Consider the following 20,622-nt stretch of genomic DNA (forward strand, 5'->3'; position numbering starts at 1 on the left):
TCTTTAATATCAAATAGAGGCTTTTAAAATTTCAGCTTTGATGATAAATAACCAAGCACCAAATTAGCATAATAGACAGATTTCCAGAGGACCACGTGACACTGAAGACTGGAGTAATTGCTGCTGAAAAGTCGGGTTATTGTCACAAAAATAAATTTCATTTTAAAGTATATTAAAATTGAATTGAATTTCTAAATTTTTAAGGTAAGTGGCTGCAATCAATTTATTTTAGCTACATTTAAATAAACTTATTTAGTTGACTAACGTTCAACATTTTTATTTTTATGTAGCTAAAATAAATTGTTTGCAACCACTTACCTTAAAATTAGTATCATTTTTCAGTGTTTTTTAAAACCGTAAAAAAGATTTAAAAACTTTACCGACCCCAAACTATTGAGTACGAAAGTGTATTGTTTAAAATGTCATAGTTTCTATAAATTCATACCACATGTAGATTCTGGCAATATTCCTATTCTATTCACCCAGCCAGTTTCTGCAAAACCAACACTAACCTGTAGATGGTATTAAAATTCACAGTGATAAGTCTTTCACTTTTTATGTCGCTCATCTATTTATGTGTACGTTTAATAATAGCCTATATAAAAACGGACACCTATTTTATGTGTATTTATATATTTATTAATCGCTTGTAGGGCAGTCTTCATTATTAATGTAAAAGTCAAACTACTACTATATTCTTCCTCATATTGACAGCAGATGGCACCCGTGGCTCTGAGTTTTGGACGACACCCTTCCATTCATCCATCCTCTCCCTCTCTAGAGCGCGTCTCTCCTGCTTGTTTTTCACCGCGCGGGTCTGCGAGTAGAACGCTCGCGCTCGGCCGCGCTGCTGTGATTGGAGGACAGCAGCAGCGCCCGACTGTGATTGGAGGACTGAATCAGGGCTCATCGCGTTACGCTCACGAGAGGAATGTTCCCTCACACAGAGGCACAACTAGAAAGAAAAGAACGAGAGAAACCGGAGAAAAACGTCCTCGAAAGCAGGAGAAAATCACCTAAAACCTCACGACGGAAAGTCTCTATAATTCACGCTTTGAAGTAGACCTTCGTCACGAGTCATAAATCCTAATTTGGAAGGATTTTGAGTTGTTTGAGCGGCTTCATCAAATAGGTAAGTGGGAATTCCGGATATTTGCGTGATGATTTTCTTTCCGGTAGTGGAGGGGGAAAGTTTGTTTCTCTTGTCATGGTTTCGTTTTGCAAAAATTTACGCTTTAGTACAATTAATGCAATAGCTAACAAAGGTATTTCTTATCTACAGTGTTTGTACATGCTTCTCTTCATGCTTGTCTGCTATTTTCTTATTTCAGCCCCTTTTCCACATTATATTATCTTTTTATACAACAGACGTGTTCTCATTGAAGTAAATTACTCCATTTTGTCTACGATACCCAATATTGTTTATTATATTTTTGTGTGGGGTCGCTTTGATAACATCTGTGTTTGGGTTTTGTTGTCAAGTCCCAACATGCATCGTGAAAAATCACGTTGACTACCTGCTTGTGTTGTATAGCTTTGATTGGCCTTAATTTGTCAGTAGTTGAATTAAAACAGTTTGTCCTTGATTATAGAGATGTTGTCTTTGCATTAATTTTGCTACATATGTATTGTAATTTGCAGATTACTCACTGTTTTCTTTGACTGACAGTTGAGTTGTTCACATTCAGATTGAGTTTTTGTATGATCTCTTTTGCATGTAATACTACTACAAACTTAAAAATAAATAAATACATTTATGCGATATTTTACATTAGAGACTGACAGATACATAAAGATTTTTTATGTTAAAGTGTCCAATAACCCATTTTCCCCCCTCCAGTACTATGGGTTTAATTCTGCTTGTTGACACAATCATAACTAAATGATCACAGCAATAATAAAAAAAAATATATATTTTTACAATTTATAAAAAGATATTCATTATAATTGTTCTATTGACAATGCCAGGAAATAATATTACTAGTGCCATTTATGCTATTTATTTCTGCAAACATTTAATAATTTTGATCTATGTTTGGGGCTCTACTTTTAATCAGTTACTTTACCTTTGAATGCTGTTGTAATTATGCCATTTATCAATAGACCATTTATTTAAAAAAATATATATATATATATAACTGACTGAACTGAAAACTTTGAATATTGGTATTCAAAGCTGATAACTGATCAGGATGACTTATTTGTTACATATTTGCCTTACTTGTTGAGTATTTTTAAATAAACCATTTTGTAAGTCTGCTTGGATTGTTACCACAGTTCAGTAAATTGATCTATGACATTTAGCCTATGTCTGTTTTTTTTTTTTTTGTTTTTTTGCAAACTCTTACAGGTTCTTCTGAGTTGTTTAGAGGGGACATTTAGAATAAAGTATATATCTTTTTTTGGTCCTGACCCTCCACAACACCCAGAGAATGAACAGCCCCATGATTAGTCCCAGGGGCAATTAAACACTGAGACAGAGATAAATCTCCTACGAGGAGCGAGGCAGTTCTATCCATTTATCTTAATTTACTGTGGTATTGGTCTTTCAGATTTGTGGAGGGAGAAAAAGAGCAGAAAGCTCCAAATGAAAAACAGGGAACCTTAGAGAGGCCTGTACTTGTTCTTGGCTCTTATGAGAAGCCCTCTCTTTTTTTAGTGGCAGTGTTCGGAAACACAAATAGACCTAATGCCTACAGTTTATTTTCCCTCTCTCAATGTCGTCGTGAATACGAATAGTTGTTCAAGTAAACACAGGGTACTTCCAGCTACTTAATATCCTGAAACTCCTTGATTGTGGAGATAGCCTTGTGAACAGATTTGAGATAGCATGTTGGCAAGTGTGAATAATGTTAATTGAAGGCAGACCATTTTCTAAATGGGGTCTTTTTATGCATGCCTGCAATGGGCTGTGGAGATTCTTGTTGCACGCATTGCTCTAACAACCACATGTAGTCTCATGTAACATTGCGTGAAAACCATTGCGTGACACCTTTGAAACAATAGCAATTTCAACTCAGCGTTGTCTGGATAAAGATATGTTTATTAGAATTTATCAATTTAATTTATAGAAAGAGTTCAGTTTATAGGTTGACTCTTGTTTTTACCTTTATTTTACGTTTTGTGAAAACAGTGCACTGCAAAAGAAAAAATCATGCAAAATGTGTTTTTTTTTTACAAGAAAATTTTACTTTTCAGAAATGTATATATTTATTTTAATATATAGCCTATCTTTTTTGTACATTTTTGAATATCTTGAAAATTGTTTTTCATATCCCATTGTTCTGGATTCAAACAAAAACATAATGTATTTTTTTGGATTTTGCTCATATATATATATATATATATATATATATATATATATATATATATATATATATATATATATATATATATATATATATATATATATATATATATATATATAATGAGCAAAAATAAAATAAAACTGGAGAAGAAAAAAAATATTTACTAATATATATATATATATATTAGTAAATATTTTTTTCTTCTCCAGTGTGTTAGTAAGATAACTTTTTTTTTACCTGTGTAATTGCATACATTGTGCATGTGATTATTCCATGCATAGATTGTTTGTTTAAATACAGATGTATAATCAGGACTTGCCCTGAAGCATGTTTATAAGGTCAGCCCTGCTCTTGACACAGGAATTCACATTCACAGTCTGTGTCAGATAGATTTGTCCTGTGCCCGTTCTTTCTCATGAATCGTTGGCACCAGTTTGTTGTCATTTGCATCATGTTTTGTAGTCTGCTGCCATTTTTGTTAGTGCAAGATGTGGGCTCAACAACACTGATGACCCCAGCAGCACCCCTCCCACCTCACACAGCTCATGAAACCTTCAGCAATCTGAATTGCTCCTGCAGCCACGGGCCAGAAAAAGGTCTGTGCTCTGCTTGCAACTAAAATAGAAGGCCAGGAGTGGGAGGGGAAGAGAGAACCAAATCTAATTTTCTCCCTAAGAGCCAGGCTTTCTTTATTTATATATCATTATGGCTGTATTTAAGGAGAAATGGTGGCCCGCTTCCTCCATGCATGACTCGTTCTTTATTTTTCAGCCTGTGGGCCTTCGTCTGGCCCTAGAAGAGCCTCTCCTTGGAAGGGGGGAGGAGAGAAAAAGAGAATGAAAGGGAGGGAGAATTAAAAGCGGGAGAGAGAGAGAGAGAAAAAGAGTCAGGTTTCGGTCCCTGTGCACTCTAAGCAGAATCAGACAAGAAAGCAATATCACTTAGACTTTTAAGCAAAGCCACTTTTAGTTTTACATGCTCTCATTTGCTTAAAGGAATCGTTCACACCCCAGAAATAAAATAAAATTTTGTCATCATTTACTCATCCTCATGTCATTCCAAACGTTTATGACTCCTTCAGTGAAAAAATAATGATGATATATAGAAGAAAAGGAATTAATAAAGGTTTTGAAACTCATCATGAGGGCGAGTAATTAATGACAGAATTTTCATTTTTGAAACTAACCCTGAACTAACCCTTTAAGAGTTTCATGCTTCATAGTGGTCTGTTCAGTTGTGTAATTCACCTTGGCTGTAATAAGACGTAGTAGTAAAAAAAAAACAGAGAAAGGCTAGTTTCATGGTCTTGAATGGCAGCTGAAATTGAGTCTTGGGAGATTTTATCGTTTTCTGCAGTAACAGTCAGCCTGTTTATTTCCCTTTTTTGCATGGAAAGGTGGAGCGCACCGCTTGGTGAATCTTTTCTCACTAAATGTTATCTTCAAACCTTAATGAATGCCAAGCCTGTAAATGGCCTGTATGCTGTTGGCAAGTGAAGAATGATTCTTTTGAGAAGCTTAGAAATAGGACAAAAGTTGCTTCAGGTTGAAATAACCAAAAAAATCTTGTTTACTACTGAGAAGTGAAGCACATCTTTATGCATGCAGGTTGAGCTTGTCATAATTTGGCGTATGCCTTTTAGAGAATAATGCACTGAAAACACTTGTTGTATTTGGAAACCGCAACTAAATTGGCCCTTGTTAAGCCCTTACACCCTCATGTCGATGTAGAGCTTTATGTAATACCTTTTTGCATGTGACTCCCTTTATCTGTCTCTGTATAGGAAATGCCATGTCTTTCAGGAGCGTTTTGTTGAAGGGTGCAGTTGTGACCACACAGGACAATAGAGCAGAGTTGGTTGTGGTTAGCTGAGCGTGCAAAGTATACACGCGTCCATTATTTGCTGTGCCGAGACCTCCCAATCTTTAGCTCCACTATACACTGTTTATACCAGTCAGGTTGTGACTTTTTGCTAGTGCCTACCACTATGACCCCATGTTGGTGCTTTTATAGATCTTCCCATAATTGTAAGGTTTATTTAAAAAGCATTACATGCTCTTCTTCACGTAGTGTTTTGATTAAGTATTGGATATTTTCCCTCTGCTTTGCATGGGTAGTTATATTTGACATTTTATTATGGAAATATCTTTCCAAACCATGCCGTCTGCATTTTTGCAGCGTATTATGTCAGGTCTGAGATGTGTTTGGCATCTGCACAGAACCACACGACTATAAAGAGGGGCATTTCCAGAGTCTGACTCTCTCTGTCTGAACTTTGCTTGTGCTCATAGTACTGCTGAACCTGAACAAAACCCTTAATAAAAAGCATTCATTAGTACTGAGCCCTCTAGCAAGTCCAGCCAACACAGTCAAAGAAAACAGGTTTCATTTCTACATGTATAAAGGTGAAATGCATATAGAACCTCGGGGCTTGAAAATGAGGATGCCCCTGTGGGTAAGGGTCAGGGGGTGAGTGTTTTGGAATAGCTGAGGAACCATATGCTATGCTGTAATACAGGGGTGTCAAACTCATTTTAGGTTGAGGGCCAGATCGAAGAAAATGTCCCCTTGTGCGGGCCGAATTACCTTTTGTTAAACCCTAGTTTGCTCACAATTACAAATAATATTAACCATAGGGTAAACGTACCTATTTAGCTCACCAAAATCTACATTGAGACATTTTTAGTGCACAAGATATTGGTTTCAGTACAAAAAGTTATGTTAAAATAAAATATTAATCTCTCACACAAAAATATTTAATTTTATTTTAAATGACAAAAGCATTTCAATTAAGATATACATCATTAAATTCAAAAAGTCTGGCTGTGCTTAATCGGTACATTTTTGCACCTCCCTGTTCCCATTAAGCTCACATCATGTTTTATTAAAAATTCTTGTTTATTGTAAGGAAAATTTTGTAAAAGTTGTAAAGAATAACAGTAAAAATATATATTTTTGAAGGTACAAAGTCAATCACAAAAAAAAAAAAAAAAACAGAACACTAAAATCAAGCAACAAGGCATTCAATTTGATCAGTTATATATTCATAATGAAGTGTCATCTAAGCACATTGCAACATCTAGGCTTTTAATTAAACATTTAATTCATGGGGATGAACACAGAAACTAGCCTCATTATGAAACCTCTTTTTAAATGGATGTCAACTTATCTATAGTCTCTTAAGGCTGGAATACACTACACGATTTTTGCCCTGATTTTCCACAGATTTACAGTCTGGAGAAGTTGATGCTAGTTGCCAAAGATCAGAGCCAGTCTGCAGATTTGAGTCGACAGAATCCATAGAAAATCGATTAACTTAACTTAAAGTGACAACCATCAGTTAATATTTAAAGTCTGTTTATGAAGTATTTACATAGACGTTCAATGTGAAAGAGCTTAAAGAGAGCACACTGAGCTTAATTGGAGCAGCAACAATGTTTAATAAATTTCATGTAATATTTATTAAAATGACAGGATTTTTGCTAAATAAATAGTCTAGGTCATGTATTAAGTTCATAAATATTTTAATATGAACAACTATTATTAACAATATCTATGAAATTATTCTTTTTCTTATTGATGTCACACTGAAGCTGTGATTTTCATAGTAGTGCACTCTTTTGGTTCACCTTAAAATAATATGAAATCTTTACAGCACTGAAAACGACAGACCAGCAATAAACTGTCAATTTATAAAATTATGGATGTAAAAGTACAAGCCAGTAATGCCTGTGAAGTAATATGTTAACGTAGCACACAATCTTATACAGCTAGTCTATGTTGCTAAAACTATCTTTTGGATCTAATGTAATTATTTCCCACATCCAAGTTCCAGGTTATAAAATGCAAAAGTCTGAACATTAATCTTTTAATTTTACAATAAGTAGTGAAACTTACCCAAAATAAAGGCTCAAACATATAAAAAAACGCACATTTAAGGGGCTCCTCTTTTGGTGAAAGTTTTTAAACAGCTTTCAAAATGGCCGCCAGACAGTGTGAACATATGGAGACTCATATCTCAGAGTGCAATGATCTGATTATAGGAGGTATATAGTAACAAACATATCAATTTAAGACATCAAGTAGGATAATAAATAATTTTTTTCTTTTTATAATTTGATCTCAAAAATGGAAGTGTGCTTAATGGATACGTGAGCTTAATAGGTACCCTACATACAATATAATTTACAAAAAATCTAGGAAAGCTTTTTTCAAAGATGATGCTATGTTATTTTAGGGGTGTGCAATATTGACAAAATGTAATTTTTTTTTATATTAATAATTACCATATTTTGCTGAGTGTGTTTTTGAGATGGTTGGTTTAAAGTGCACCTATTATGGATTTTTGAAAATTACCTTTCATGCAGTGTGTAACAGCGCTCTAAGTGAATGAAAACATCCTGCAAAGTTTTAAATCTGAAAGTGCACCGTGTATAAAGTTATTGTCTTTTTTAAAACGAATCCCAAGCAGTTTCATGTTGAGATGGGATGGGGCAATACATCTACCTCCCGATTCGATACTATCACCATACTTGGGTGCCAATACGATATGTATTGCGATTTTATTTAAGAATTTCGATTCTACAAGTATTGTGATTCGATATTATGTGTTGCGATTTTTGTTTTTTAACCATAGACCATGGGAAAAAGTTGAATGATACATTTAATATACAGACTGTCACAATAAAAAAAAAACACACATCTTAGCAGTCACTATTGCGATTCGATATTACAATTTATTGTGATTTTTGTTTGCTTATTAAAGACTAGACAATGGAAAATAGTTGATTATACCCTTAAAAGAGTATATGAGTCATATTAACAAAAACAATGCATCACATCTTTCTAAACTTTTATTTCAGAAGCATACACAGTGTGTATGTGAGTACCTTGTATCAAAGTACCTTGAACCATGAAACTTTAAAGTACCGAAACGTGTTGGTCTGAATGAAAATGTAAATTCATTCTTTGCCACTAGGTTTGCCGTTTCCAATCGGACCAATCGCCACAGATTAGTGTCACGCAAAGGAAAAATAAATCATTGAGCAAATAAGATAAAAATAAATGCATATCATAAGAAAATGAAAGTGTTTTTTGACCTTGTGTGCATGTCAACCTGTTGCTGGGGACTCCCAAAACCAAAATATGAACCTTTCATAACCCATAATATAGAGGCACTTTAAAAACTTTTCATTGCCGAGACAGAGTTAAACAGACAGCATTGTGACTCAAATGTAACACGCTTAATACTAGCATCTTGTTTGTTGAGCTGTTGTATAAAATCAGTTCATTTGCAATCGTGCTGGCATTCGGGAAAGCAACACTCTTGTTATAGTTAATGTTACTTAACCATCATGACATAAATATTAAAAATAAAAACTCTTACAGGGCATTTTTGCCTCCATATCTTGAATTATATTATAACTGTATTCTAATTGCCTGATTGCACTGAAAAACTTGCAGAAGTCCAGTGCACTTGCAAAGTTACAAAATGTCAGCTCGCACACCATTAAAACAATAGTTCAGCATTAGTACACGATAAATATCGCACAGCCCTAGCTCATTTACTTTTTCCATGCTAAGCTGTCCCGTGCACCGCAGTGTCGTTTAATATTGCACACTTTTACCGCAGCAAAGGGTTGTGATTAAACATAGGCCTAACGTTTAGGGATGCACTGGTTGACCGGCCATGAATCAGAACCTGCCGGTTTTTGCTTATAATGCGTGATCGGCAACTGGTGTTTTGTCTTTTTTTCAGCCAATTTTTCTCTGTACAAGCATAGACAGTGAACGGTAGCTCAGCTCAGCTTCTCACGTGTTGGATAAGAACCGAAACAGACTAACTTGTGACAAAGCTGAAATGCTTCTTTTTGCAAAGAAGAACTTGCATGCACTTTTGAAAAGCCAGAAGTAAACGTCAGTTCTGTACAGGATGATTATTTTTATTTTACCTTAAAATTACATTGACCTAATTTGATTTAAAAAGCACCTGCTGTAGCATCTCGTTGCACTAAACATTGTGCATGTGATTACTCGTTGCACTAAACATTATTTGAATTAATGTTTTGGAATAATTTATTTATATAGCCTACTTTGGTTTTATTTAGTGTCACTGTTAAAGACCTTTTTTCTTTACACCAAGTTTAAAAACGAAAACAAATGCTGAATGCTGATTAAGTAACATCTTAGTTTGGACTGTTGAATATGTGTTGATTGTGTTGTTTGGATTGTAGAACTATGCAGTTGTTGTCTTTAATTTCACATGGTTACAGTTAATGTTTTCATTTAAGGCCAGTTTTATGTAGTTTAAAATCACACGTAACTTGCCAGACAAGCATCAGTTACAACGCAGATATCATCATATTATCTTCGTGCTGCTCAAGATTCTGGCGCCGCCTTAAAACGTGCGTGTGTAGGTGTTCCGACTACCGAGCAAAGACTGCTCTCGAGGCGTACCATTCAACGCAAATAAATAAGTAATTTGTTCGCTTTAACTTAAAAATGAAATATTGTTCATTCATATATATATATATATATATATATATATATATATATATATATATATATATATATATATATATATATATATATATATAATTATTTTTTATATTTTTAATTATTAAGCAATTTGTTCCGTTTTAACTTAAAAATGAAATATTGTTCATTCATATATATATATATATATATATATATATATATATATAATTATTTTTTATATTTTTAATTATGTAAACATTCTAAATTATAATATATATTTATATGCACATAAATTAAACATTACGTTTATGTTACTATATATATGTACGCACACACATACATAATACATGTTTTTCTGACACGTTGCAAAAAAAAGTAGAGTAAAAAAAATTGTAATAAAATATTAATCATATTCATAGAGAAAGTGAGAATAGCTGAAAAACTAATAGCCGAACTAAACCTGCAAATTGGAAATAAAACTCGTATTTTTATGTTTTTCATTCAGCTTCTTTGTTATACAATGTTGTTTGTATATGACTAAGTTTGAAAAGCAGATTGGAGGAGATAAGGCTCACCGAATACAGCACCATGAGCTATAGCCATATTGTGTGTTTTCTGTTTCTGGGCCGTAACCTAAATGAATGGAGAATGGCTGGTTGTAATTGAATGACTTCCTCCATAATAGGTCTCTGCTTTGTAGAGGAAATGAGTAAGAGTTCCTAAATGGTGAATATGAACAGATGTGTTACATGGTGGTCATCATCACTCAGCTATTGTAAGCCCAGGGTTAATTATTGCCTTTCTCCTTATACTTTGACAGTCACACCTCTTAATGAACTGTTTTACTTTAGTGTTTCAGCACAAAAGAAGACATCTGGTTGTTTTTGACCGATTAAAAAGAAAAAAAAAACTGAATATGGTATGAATATCTGACCACTTTAAACAACATTTTGTAGCTTTATTCTCATTGATTGTTGGTTTTAAATCATGCATGAAGCCTGTGGCTTTGACGGTAAACAAGTTTGCTGTCATCTCAAAAAAAACCTGACAGAAAAATTCAGCTGTTGCCTTCCCACGGAGCTGATTCGTGACTGAATGCTCTCTCCAAGCTTGTAAAATATCACAAACATTAAGAAATATCATAACCACAGTGTAAAAAGAATGAGTGGGTGCTTTGTAGCTCTTTGCAGGCACAGTCGAGCCCTCCCTCAAGGCATCTGTGTTCCCATCCTCAGCGCCTCAGTGAACCACGCTAACCTTCTCATTTCATGGGCTTTAATTTCAATTAGCTATGGCTGATCGTTCGCTTTGATCACATTAGTCTCCCCTTTGAGCCCCAATTGCTTTATATACACCCTCATGCTTTCCTGTTGGTTTTACTAAACCCTCTGGAATTAACAGCAGTGATGGCATATTCATATGTTTGATTTCCACTTCCTACAGCTGTCCCACATCTTTCAGCACATAGTTTCTCTCTCAGCACTCCCACAAAAAATAATGTCACAAATCATTGGACATGCTTCCGGACAAGAGTTTTGAAGTGGAGATGTGCAAAAGCCGCTTTAATTAAAAACGGCTAAGTTCTTTCCTATAGCTAAATGGTCGTTTTTGATGAGGGCTATTGAAAAGATCACCCCTAAATCTACTGATTTGGGAAGAAGTCAACATTCCTTTGGAAATAAGTTGTAATCCTCTTTCTCAGCGAGGGCAGTCGGGGTCAACTCCTCCTGGCACCTGTGTGGATCTAAATGTCTCAGGCTTGGTGACACTCTGTCTGAGGAGCGTTACTGCTTTGCATTGGGCTCTAATCCACAAGTAGTCTCAGTTCAGTTTAATACCAGGAGAACAGCATTATGGATTTCCTGTGTAAACTATTCAAGTGTTACTTGTGAATGTGTGCAAATTAGTCAGTTTTGCCATGAACTTTCTTGACAACAATTTCTTGACTCCTCTTAATTAGTTTCTAATTTCCATTCAAGCTTCTGAGTTTTTTTGGTGTCATTGAGTTTGAAGCTCCCATATTATAGCATATGATACTGTATCTAACCTTGGTGGAAAATATGTACTTTCAGCTTTCAAACAGAAGTCTAAACATGGAAGTGTAAACAAGAAAGTAATCTTAGGCTGCAATGAGTGGTTTTTAGTGAGCAGCCAGGCAGTTTCCACTTTATTAGAAGTTTAAAGGTAACTTTCAAAACTTTGTCATCATTAACACACTATCTATCTCTCTGCTTAAACCCTGCCACTCCACAAAAGCCTGCAAGCTTGCATTTATTTTTGACTGCAACACCCACATCTCAATCCAATCCACAACTGATGCATAGAAACAAGTCCTTGCCCTACATTTTTTCTTTGACAATCCATTACACTTGGATGTTTTTCATAATACAAAAGAAAAGATCTGTCACTACTTCAGTTTTATCATTACTTTAACTTCAATATTCAAATAATTCTGAAGATGTAAAAACTTTCTTTTGCCAAGCTGTGATTGGCAGCTGTTCAATTGTGACACACTGAAAGTGTCCTAAAGCAATGCATGACAAATCATAAAAGACTATTCAATTGGGGAGCAGTTGTGGCCCAATTTTAGTTGCGAAGGTTACGGGTTCGAGTCTCAGGTCTGGCAGGGATTGTAGGTGGAGGGAGTGAATGTCCAGCGTTCTCTCCACCCTCAATACCACGACTGAGGTGAGACCCTTGAGCAAGGCACCGAACCCCCAACTGCTCCCCGGGCATTAGCCCCCAACGCCACATCATTAGCTGCCCACTGCTCCGGGTGTGTATTCACAGTGTGTGTGTGTGTGTTTGTTCACTTCTCACTGCTGTGTGTGTGCACTTGGATGGGTTAAATGCAGAGCACAAATTCCAAGTATGGGACACCATACTTGGCCACACGTCACGTCCTATTATTCTTTTGGACTCTATGCACTCAGAAGTCGCTGATGTATTTCTTGAACTTGATCCAACTTTTGTGATGAGAATAATGAACAGGGGATCTGCTGTCTTTTAAATTTGTGATTCAACCAGATAATGATAATTCACTTTATGAGATCAGACGTTTTGATGTTTAATTTAGATGAGTTAACTAAAGGAAAGTTAACTAAATGACATCCATCAGTATTGGATCTGACCTTAGTAATGGGGAGTTTGTTAGTGATTTTGACTCTGATCAAGACAACAAACCTTCCTCCTTTATCCAGAAGAGGCATGGCAGTTTGCATTTTATCTCTATAGTCAGAAGTTCTGGTAAAGCTCCTTTGATATAATTGTTGTTTGTGGGTGCTTTATGCTGTAGTGGCTTCCTAATGACATTTTTCTTTAGTTTTTCAACAGATGGTATAACTATCTATTCTCTGCTCCCCATTTCTTTTTAGGTACTACAAAGGTATTTCACAGAAGTTTGTGGCTTTGCTCTGTGATCAGCTCCAGACAGAAGACTCTTAATGCTGATACCCATGAGTCCCCTTCATCATCATGTGCTGCCACACTTGCTACCCTGTGAGGTAAGAACCTGATTCTTCCTGTTGCAGGCTCTTCTTGATTTTATGACTCAATTTATTTCTTTTCCCCCGTAGTTTTTGTTTTAAATCAGGATCGTATTTCCCAGATGCTTTTGTGAAATTAAACTGCTGGTAAATGTTTGGAGCACTCTATTCTCTGTTACCAGAGGGTCACCTCTTTTTCAAAGACTGACTCCATAGCCAACTACATTAATAAATGCTGCAATTTTTCTTTGCTTCCTCCACCTTTGGCTGTATTTTCGTAGGGAGAGAAGGAGCATACGGCAACCTTGATTACCGAAGCCCAGAGATTAACCCTTAACCCTGCGCCTGAGACAGAGACAGACCTACGCAATCAGCGGGTTTCCTGTCTCATAATTATTGGCGCTTGATTGGTCTGTCAGAGACCAGATACCCTGCAGCCCACCTCCACTGTTCCACTCCGCATTAATGACCCACGACATATGAGAACCGTGTTTACATGCAGAACTCCATACCGCCACATCGAGGGGGATCACCGTTGGGATTTTCTCAGGTACTTATGGGCTTTACTTTTGATTAGACTGTAGTGCGAGTTTAGATGTCGCTCAGAGGCATGGGTCAATGCGTGATGTATTGAGTCCTATGGACCTGGGATGTTTACATGGGGCTGGTGAGATGGCTGGCTGGAGGGAGGGGCTGTTCCACTCAATTGCAGCCACATGTTTGCAAAGGATGTGGAGCTGAACGAGTCCGTGTGATCTGCCAGACTTTAAACAGGGCCTTCGCCTGTGGGCAGCTCTAAAGTTTTCCAGCACGTTCCTCCAGCCTCTTCGTTACTGTGGTTTCTAGGCAAACACACTACCCTGTTGCCGTACAATTTCGCATTCATAAACTGCACTCGGGCTGCCTGAGATTCCCATACAATTGCTCAGACAAATCCGTTCTTGTACTGACTTACACTAACACACAGACCACACACATATAACTAAGTTACACTGAGATGGGGCATGGAATATTTCATATGTACTGGCGTATATTTGCAAAAAGCAGAAGCAGGACAACTTTCAAACATGCACATGAAGCATAACAGAAAGTGACATTGTCAACTAACTCGGGTTTTTGTTTGTATTACTTTGACCACCTGTTTTATGTGGTCTTTTCGTCTGTTTTGACTTGTTTATATGTATCTAGATATCTTTTTTTTTGGGTCGGAGCGCCTGTAGTGCAACTGTAGCTAGACAAAGCTGAGCTGCACTGCTAGTTGTTGGATGTTGAACTGGCATGAATTCAGTTGGGCTAAATGGTTTACATTTTAAAAAGTCAAATTATTGTTTTGTTCTGACTAAAATTGAAGTTTTAAAGTGCATGTAAACGCACTGATTATTGGATAAGGGTTCAAAGTGTCCAGATGTCACTCTTTGACTGAAGAACAAAGGCTTTTACTGTTCTTCCTGGTGCTGTAATTAGGTAAAAAGTCAGTGTCAAGTTGTAAAATAGCAGATATTTAGCAGTTCAAATGATTGGCCTATGTATGGAAAATTAAGAGAGTTTGATTGACCTAATGGCACAGTTCATCCAAAAATGGAAATTCTGTCATCATTTACTCATCCTCATGTTGCTCCAAACATTTATGACTGTCTGTCTTCTCTGGGCACAAAAGAATATTCTGAAGATTCCTTACATTTGAAAGTCAAGGCAAGGCAAGTTTATTTATATAGCACATTTCATACACAGTGGTAATTCAAAGTGCTTTACATAAAAGGAAGTAAAATAGTCATTAAAAATAATAATAATAACAAGGAATTAAAATTAATAATAATCACAACAATAAAAACAAAGTGATTTAAAAATTGATTTTAAAAGAATTTAAAACATTTAAGAATAGAAAATGATTATAAATAGTGCAATCAGTTCGGACGTAGCACAGTGCTCATTCAACAAATGCACAGCTAAACAGATGAGTTTTGAGTCTGGATTTAAATGTGGCTAATGTTTTAGCATATCTGATCTCTTCTGGAAGCTGGTTCCAACTGCGGGCGGCATAATAGCTAAAAGCGGACTCCCCTTGTTTTGTGTAAACCCTTGGTATTTCTAACTGACTTGATCCTAATTATCTGAGTGGTCTGTTAGGTTTATATTCAGTGAGCATATCTCTAATGTATTTAGGTCCTAGGCCATTGAGAGATTTATAAACGAGTAAAAGTACTTTAAAATCAATCTTAAATGTAACTGGAAGCCAGAGTAAGGACCTGAGGACTGGTGTGATATGCTTAAATTTTCTGGTTCTAGTCAGAATCCTGGCAGCAGCGTTCTGGATGAGCTGCAGCTGTCTAATGGTCTTCTTTGGAAGGCCGGTGAGGAGACCATTACAATAATCCATCCTGCTGGTGATAAAGGCATGAACAAGTTTCTCCAAGTCTTGACTGGAAACAAAACATCTAATTCTTGCAATGTTTTTGAGATGATAGTATGCTGATTTAGTTACTGCTTTGACATGACTATGAGTCAAGGTATGCATTCACCTTGAGAACTTGATCTTTGTTTCCAAATGCAATGACTTCAGTTTTCTCCTTGTTTAACTGAAGAAAGTTCTGGCACATCCAACAGTTTATTTCATCAATGCGTTGGCAGAGGGAGTCAATGGGGCTGTAGTCATTTGGAGATAAGGCTAGGTAAATCTGGGTATCATCAGCATAGTTGTGATAGGCAATTTGGTTCTTTCTCATTATTTGACTTAGTGGGAGCATATACAGGCTAAACAAGAGTGGTCAATGAAAGTCAATGAAATTAGTGTTGTTTTGGATCCCCTTGACTTTTATTGTATGACCAAAAACAGTTGAATCATGTTTGGAATGACGATATTGACTATAATACTCACTTGAGGTGAGTAAATGATGACAGAAATTTCATTTTGGGTCAATGATCCATTTAGAGGCATGGGGCTTTCTTAAAAATATGCCCTTTTAATTCTCGTAATCTGGACTTGTTTACATGTCCTTGCCCTGATCCGTCCAAGAACCCTTGGGCTGGTGTTTCCATTTATACCAAACCCCCTCTACAGGGCAAGAAGATCTAAAGCTGGCCACAGATGATAAAACCTCTTTATCATCCCACAGCCATAGAATTTGTGAGCAGGTAGTGGAAAATACAACACCTCTTTCATTTCTGTCATGCCCCAATGCCTTTTGAGAGACAGCAACTGAAACCTTGACGCTTGAAAAACAACCATCACCCCACAGTGATAAGAAAACAGATCTCCAGCGGTGTCACGGTATGTCTCTCCAATCATGTGGATAAGAAAGAAAAAAAAAATGGCATCCATTTAAACACCTTGTGGCAGACATCTTGATTTGTAAACTCATGAAGGAACAGACACTCTGGCAGCACAAGCTCTGCAGAGTGTGAAAATGATCTGTTTGTTACTGAGGAACCTCCTGCCGCAGCCATTAAGCGTCCTGCCTAGAGAATTGGGAGTCATCGGAGAGCCCTGCATGAAGTGCACTTTCATGCTTTGCTCATCAGGGCAACGTCCTTCAGCTCAAAACAATTTGCACTTAGTGTTTTTGGGGAAGGGGGCAATGTCACATTCAGTTGCCAGCTAGATGACATGTGTTTCTATACACAGAGGGACTAGCCACTTAGTAATATGGATTTTGTTCTCCGCATCCAAAAAGAAATTAGCTTGCAGAGGTCTGCACTGTGGTCTGTGATCTGATATACAGGATTTCACACTCTAGGATGTGTAGATTAGGGAACTCGATTGACTATCCCTGGGTAGAGAACTCTACTTTCTAAATCAAAAGTTGTAGACAGGAAAAAAAAAAATAGAAAACATCCTGAAGAGATGTCCAAAAGCTTGTGGCTGTTTCAGTTTCTTCTACCCTCAAGTATTTCGTAGTTTAGTCTGTTGTCACTACAGAAATGTTAAGATATCTTACAATAATGCGATTTCATAGGTTGTCCTTAATTATTCATGAATACACTGACTAGAATAAAATAGATGGTAGATTTTTTGAGGGAACATTGTCAATTTGGTGTTTATTTAATAACAGCTCTATGTTATGTCAGCCATTTTGGCTTTTAAAAATAAAATACAAATATTGCAATACCAAAAGAAAAGTGTACAAAAATAGTTGATCTGGTAAAAAAGTAGGCTGGTTATGGAGTATAAGTATTATGAATTGGTGAATGATACTGAATCTTTCTTTTTTTTGTTGGAAATATTTTGTGTCAACCCAATGAAGAGGGAGGTTGTGATATATTGTTGTAAAAGTATTGTGTTGTATTGTGTTTAATGGTGTATCAGGGCTCCAGACTAACATTTGTGAGCAGTGGCACAAGCGCTAGTAAGTTCTACAGATGGTGGTGCAAGAAGCAGATTTGGTAGCACTGGTGGGGTGATATGTAGGGTTATTAGAAACAAAGATAATTTAATCATAAAAATACTATTGTTTTGCATTAACGTGCAGTTACTATTACATGTTTATTTCTTGGTAATGCACAATTGACAGTAAAGCACTGAGCTTGAGTTGGGAAGCGTACAAAATTTACTTTTATTTAAAAACAGTAATGAGTAAAATATATATTTTATTATATGGAAAAATTATATTCTACTCTCATTAACTGTACCATTATTCTTTTACAGTAGCCTATTATATTGAACTGACCGACAGCTTCAGTGATTTTTAAAAGAACGCTCTTTACTTTCCAGTAACTTCCCAGTTGAACAAACGTTTTTTTTTAACGCACTTTGTGACTTTTCTTACTTCATACGCATGAAAAGTGCAAAACTTTGACAAAATTTGATTTCTTGATGATTTGGTGTTTTATAATAGTGATTTTATAATATGAAAATATAAAGCAAAAAAAGTTGTAATGAATTATTAATAAGCCAATAAGTGCCTCTCTGCTGCCATCTACTGGTTATAGTGGTAATTTGATGTCTTTTTAAATGTTAAATAAGTGTTTGTTTACCACAACGTTTATTTTGGTCATCCCATTAAAAACAATTCAATTGGATCATTTTTAGAGCTTTAAAGTGCTGGAAATAGTTGTGTGAAATACTTGAAAGTCACTGAAAGGTGCTTGAATCTCTCTCTCAAAAGGCTGTACAAACCCTGAAATGAATAATGTAATAACATTCGACTCTTTCTGCCACAACACCATGGTATAGTTAGTTATCATTACTACTTTGTTTTCTACATCAGTGCTGTTTGACCTGTTTATAACAGAATTCTATGCAGAATTTGAATGCATCTCACCGGATCTCGCAGCAATCTTTATTTATTCTGCGGCGATTTCAAACGCTTCTCACTGGATGTCGCAGCGCTGTGCAGTAACAGTGTCGAGAGATCAGCATCGGTTCCCGAGTTCCGAGCTCGGACCAGTTTGCTTGTGCTGCGCTCAATTATTGGTCCGAGCTGGTAAACGGTCTGCGCTGTGGCTGCACAGCTCAAACGAGTAGTGCGGTTTCGTCATGCTTTTGTTTCGTTTGCCATTTGATGTTTCTCATATGCAACAGAAATGGTAGAAAAAATGGTTGCAAAATGCTACCATTTGGTCGCAGTCTGGAGCCTTGTGTATGTATTTTGTGTTAATGGATTGTAATTAAAGAGATGTTGAAAGGTCTCTCTCTCGCTCTCTCTCTCTAATGCATACCAAGGCTGCATTTATTAGATAAAAAATTAAGTTAAAAAAAAAAAAAACTCTTTTCTGTTTGGATATGCATATATAATGTCCTATTTCCAGCAGAGCTGATCTGTGATTGTTGAACTGAGCATGGACCTTCTGTTGTGTTGTCCAGAACTGAACCTCCCAACCATATGTCTCAGTGACGTGAAGCCCTCTCTGGAGAGCGAGGCTACATTTGGTCGTGGAATGTGCTGGAGCGTGTGCATCTGCTTAAACAAAGCCTTATTTTCAGCTCAATGTTGTAATTACAGGCTAGAATGAATCTAGCCGTCTTGTGAACCCATAGCAGCCTCTGCACAAGTTTCCCAGGATCTGCTCAAGGCTTGTAAGTCCGAGCAGTGTTTACAGCAGTAAATCTAAGCCACCATTAACACAACATCTCTCAGACATATTTACTTACTTTTAGAAAAGTGTGTGTCTTCTGTGTGAGGCAATCTTATGTTTGTGAAACTAGATTGTGTTGTAATGGGCCGCTAGCATTAGCAGGGTCCTCTTGGGTGTTGAAGACTAGATAGAGGGACTCGGTCAGACTTAGCGCAGCTTGTAGTCTGCAGCTCCTCTAGACATTTGGATCAATGGGAATTGGACTGGCTGTCTTTTTCCCTATAAAGAGAAAAAGTGGTTTGTGATGCAGTTGCATTTGTGTACTGAAAAAGAATTTCAGTAAGTAGCAGCAGGGTTATTGTATTGAACAACTAAGATGAAAACTGTAAAATCTCAACTAATAGAAACTTAAAAGTAAGCAAAATCTAAAAACTGTAATCAATATAGTAATTAAATATAACATAGTATTGTGCAAAATCCAATCCTGCTGCCCATTTGGATAAACAACACAGTGTGATCAGGTTAAACAAGGTTAAACAATCATAGTTATATTCAATTAAGAGTGAACTCTTAAAAAGTACCAAAACAAATGTTTTCTGCTGCTTTTGTGTGCAGGAAAATTTTGCTAATATCATCATATCACTTTGAAGAAAACACAGGATGATCTTGTTTTTTCTGTTTCAACATGGGCTATTTATTTCTTTGCATATGCTACCAGTCAGACGTTTCTTGTGATCTTAAAGACCTTTTTGGGTGTTATGGAATGTCTATATAATATATAATTTACAATCGTATATTTAATTATCAATATAATGTTAGTAAACCGATCTCTTTGAACTACCAAAATCTCCATTTTGCCTTTTAAATTGTACCGATAATCATTATAATAATACAGATGGTGCAATTGAAAGCCATTTGATGAATTAGAGTTTGTCCATAAAACATGGCCAGTACTCGTGTATAGACAGTTTACTACTGATAACCAAAATAAGAAGAAACAAAACTATTTATACAAAATATATGATGATATGATGTTACACAGGAATTTCTCATCAAAAATTACTTTATAGATTCTTCTTCCAAAAATATGTGCGTTTTAGTTTTTCACTCTATATGGTAAGGTTACAAAGTTAACTAACAGAATTTTAAGTAATTCTGTGGGGGTTTTGATGGTTTTGCTGTTACTATAAAATGTGAAAAATGCTAACAATAGAAATTTAGTAGGTGTGTGCAAACTTTTGACTGATAGTGCATGTCACCCATTGACATGAATTTAGATAAGTTTTATTTCATCCAGACTCTCAATACTAAATGCAGGTAAATAGAGCACAGAAGAACCC

The 20,622-nt window shown here is 36.1% G+C and overlaps 1 protein-coding gene across 1 annotated transcript in view; it reads left to right on the top strand.

The window, feature by feature from the left end:
* The first annotated feature begins 742 nt into the window (after positions 1–742).
* The window catches only part of bmpr1ab (bone morphogenetic protein receptor, type IAb), a 44,554-nt gene continuing 24,674 nt past the window's right edge, over positions 743–20,622 (top strand). The window contains exons 1-2 of the mRNA XM_058792963.1: positions 743–1,132; positions 13,160–13,288. The gene's annotated coding sequence lies outside the window, so the exon portion shown is untranslated. The remainder of the gene's footprint in view (positions 1,133–13,159; positions 13,289–20,622) is intronic.

Source organism: Onychostoma macrolepis, chromosome 12 (assembly GCF_012432095.1).
Source record: "Onychostoma macrolepis isolate SWU-2019 chromosome 12, ASM1243209v1, whole genome shotgun sequence".
Taxonomy (NCBI): Eukaryota; Metazoa; Chordata; class Actinopteri; order Cypriniformes; family Cyprinidae; genus Onychostoma; species Onychostoma macrolepis.